Source organism: Bubalus kerabau, chromosome 6 (assembly GCF_029407905.1).
Source record: "Bubalus kerabau isolate K-KA32 ecotype Philippines breed swamp buffalo chromosome 6, PCC_UOA_SB_1v2, whole genome shotgun sequence".
Lineage (NCBI taxonomy): Eukaryota > Metazoa > Chordata > Mammalia > Artiodactyla > Bovidae > Bubalus > Bubalus kerabau.
The window spans coordinates 53986037-53990085 of record NC_073629.1 but is presented as its reverse complement, the minus strand read 5'-3'; positions in this window follow the sequence as shown (position 1 = coordinate 53990085).

Here is a 4049-nt window from a genome sequence, read left to right as displayed (position 1 = left end):
CTGAAGAACTTAACCTGAAGGGTGGGTAAGAATTAGCCAGGTGAAGGTGCGGGGGTGGGGGTGGGGTTAGGAAAGGGGAAAGAGACTGAGGAAGACACTGAATGCCTCAAGTGTCTAATTTAGGTTTTTCATTTCCAGAACCTATTGCACAGTGGATAGATGTGAAAGAAATATTTATTGATGTATCAGTTCAGTTCAGTTCAGTTGCTCAGTTGTGTCTGACTCTTTGCGACCCCATGAACCACAGCACGCCAGGCCTCCCTGTCCATCACCAACTCCCAGAGTTTACCCAAACTCATATCCATTGAGTCGGTGATGCCATCCAACCATCTCATCCTCTGTCGTCCCCTTCTCCTCCTTCCCTCAATCTTTCCCAGCATCAGGGTCTTTTCCGATGAGTCAGCTCTCTGCATCAGATGGCCAAAGTATTGGAGTTTCAGCTTCAACATCAGTCCTTCCAATGAACACCCAAGACTGGTCTCCTTTAGGATGGACTGGTTGGATGTCCTTGCAGTCCAAGGGACTCTCAAGAGTCTTCTCCAACACCACAGTTCAAAAGCATCAATTCTTCAGCACTCATCTTTCTTTAGAGTCCAACTCTTACATCCATACTTGACTACTGGAAAAACCATAGGCTTGACTGGATGGACCTTTGTTGACAAAGTAATGTCTCTGCTTTCTAATATGCTATCTAGGCTGGTCATAACTTTCCTTCCAAGGAGTAAGCATCTTTTAATTTCATGGCTGCAGTCACCATCTGCAGTGATTTTGGAGCCCCCCAAAATAAAGTCTGACACTGTTTCCACTGTTTCCCCATCTATTTCCCATGATGTGATGGGACCAGATGCCATAATCTTCGTTTTCTGAATGTTGAGCTTTAAGCCAACTTTTTCACTCTCCTCTTTCACTTTCATCAAGAGGCTCTTTAGTTCTTCTTCACTTTCTGCCATAAGGGTGGTGTCATCTGCATATCTGAGGTTATTGATATTTCTCCCGGCAATCTTGATTCCAGCTTGTGCTTCATTCAGCCCAACATTTCTCATGATGTACTCTGCCTATAAGTTAAATAAGCAGGGTGACAATATACAGCCTTGACATACTCCTTTTCCTATTTGGAACCAGTCTGTTGTTTCATGTCCAGTTCTAACTGTTGCTTCCTGACCTGCATATAGGTTTCTCAAGAGGCAGATCAGGTGGTCTGGTATTCCCGTCTCTTTTAGAATTTTCCACAGTTGATTGTGATCCACACAGTCAAAGGCTTTGGCATAGTCAATAAAGCAGAAATAGATGTTTTTCTGGAACTCTTTTGCTTTTTTGAGGATCCAGCGGATGTTGGCAATTGATCTCTGGTTCCTCTGCCTTTTCTAAAATCAGCTTGAACATCTGGAAGTTCACAGTTCATGTATTGTTGAACCCTGGCTTGGAGAATTTTGAGCATTACTTTACTAGCATGTGATATGAGTGCAATTGATGTATCAAGTGAATAAATAGAAAATCTCCAGGGTTTTGGTGTTGAATAAGCATATCATCCATGTAAACACCGAAAGAAGCAACAATAACAATGCACTCTAGCAATACAACAATGACAAGAAAATCAATGAATAAACCTCAAGGAAATTCTGGTACAATGTTTTTGAGTATCATTCATGGAGAAGAAAGTAAAACAGCAGACAATAAAAAGAATGCAGACAATTCAAGATGCTCAGATTGAGAAAATGATCAGTCTTCACAAAGACAGTTCATTTTGTTAAAAATACACTAAAAAAATTCAACACAAATCAACATGGAAAAATGTATACATATTGCCCACCCTAGGGGATCAGTAGTAGCATTCCAGTGTAACTTATTTTACAGTATATGACATACTACAGGTCAGTGTGACCTTAAACATGCACAGGATCAATATTGCTAGCTTCACAGACAATAGGGATTTATATAGAAAAGGATGGTCTTTGCAGGTGGCTCAGTGATAAAGAATTCACCTGCCAATGCAGAAGACACAAGTTCAATCTCTGGGCAATGGCAACCCACTCCAGTATTCTTGCCTGGGAAATCTCATGGACAGAGGACCCTGGTGGGCTACAATCCATGGGGTCACAAAAGAGTTGGACATGACTTAGCGACTAAACAACAATGACATAGAAAAGGACAACTAAGTTGCCCCTAAAGAAACAATGTCCCTCTATATAAAAAAAGACAAATTAAAAAGTGACTTTACTCTTCAAAAGACATCTGATCTCATCTTTCCAAAAATCATGCACATCATATTTCATTTAAATAGTGAATTCTAAATAAAACTCTGATAACCCTCATGCATTTTGTGTTTTTAGTAGTGAAAACTGATTATTATTATTATTCCGTATCAATTGGACTGGGGAACTCGCTAAAGGATAATATGCAATAATTTAATATCAGGATTAGGAGTAAGAATCTGAGTAATAATTGAAATCGCTTATCTCCAAATTCATAGTCTTTTTCTACAAGAGTTTTCAGTTCTTCCTTAGAATGGCCTCAGCTGAATCACAGATAGTAAGTAAGCCATTATAATCCACAAATTAAAATATTTTTACCCTGAACTTTAATCTTAAATTCTTTCCTATTGCATGGCTGTAATAAAAACTATAATATTACTCACCACATCTAAACTTAACTTTTGTTAACTCTCTAATGTATTTCTTGGAATGTAGATTTTCCTGTGGGATCAATGAAGAAATTGGAAACTTATGTTGTGACCTTTCCAGATTTCTCTAGTAACCTCATGAAACAGCATGTGACAATTTTTGCTCTGAGGTAATCTGCCTATTGTAACTTATGCTGAAATTACGCAGTCTGATCATGGAGTTTCAAGCCTGTGCTTTTAGACTCTTTCCAAGTCCATGCTTTAATATGGGTTAATTCTTCCCCAAGATGGTTTCCTCTTTAGGTCAAGAAGTTTAACAAGAATATACCTTGAAGGAAAGAATTAGGGTGAGTTATTTTTAAATTCCCCATAGAGGCAGGACTGGTGACTGAAAAATGGCAGGGCTTTGAAGGTTTTTGGGGTAGGAATTTCATAAAATTATTTTGGAAACTCAAGTGGTAGCATGTTCAAAAGGTCATAGACTCAGAAACTAACTGAAGAAAAACAGCTATTCTTTTTTCTTCAAGCTGAAAAAGAAAGTTAGGTTTAAGCTGAAAAAGTTTGTTTAGATGTAGGTCTGAAGTATTGGAGCCATCCCCTGGGAAACAGAAACTTGAAAAAAATTACTTAAAAGATATTGATTCAGTGATTATTAATTAAATTTTGAATAAATAAATTTATTTATTTATTTCCTTTTTGACCATGCAGTGCAGCATGTGGGATCTTAGTTCCCTGACGGAGGATCAAACCCGTGGCCCCTGCATTGGAAGCACAGAGACTTAACCATTGGACCACCAGGGAAGTCCCCCAGAATCCCTTTTTAATATGAAATATTTAAAGTACAGAAAAAAAAGTATAAAGAATAATATAGCTCTCATCCTCCCTTCTGTATTTAAGTTCACTTTGGGTCTTTTTAATAAAGCTCATATCCTTTTCTATTGTATGTAAGTATGGCATAGAATATGAACAATAGTTTCTTAAAAATTTTCTGAAAAGAATATTAACTATAAAAACCAGTGAGTCTGGTGTCTTACTGGGGGAGAAATAATGCAATTTAACTACAGAATCAATCTCTTTAATTGCAATGCTTAATTAGTTTTAAACTTTTTGAATCGGTTTTAGGAATTGAAATCTTTTCAGAAAATTGCACATTTTGTCTTTGTTTTAACACTTCCTGGCATAAGGTTGATGACAGTATTCTCTTATGTATTTTACAATTTCTACTGTATTGGTAGTTATGTCTTCTTTTTTATCCATGATTGGTATGTGCCTTATTCATTTTTTTAAAATTTCAGATTGCTCTTATAGGCAGTTCAATTTTTAATTTCTTGAGTGCATCTAACATTTCTCAGTTTTCTATGTTATTAATTCTTTGGTTTTGCCTTAATTACTCAACATTATGGTTAAAAGTTGAACTCTGAAATAAAAA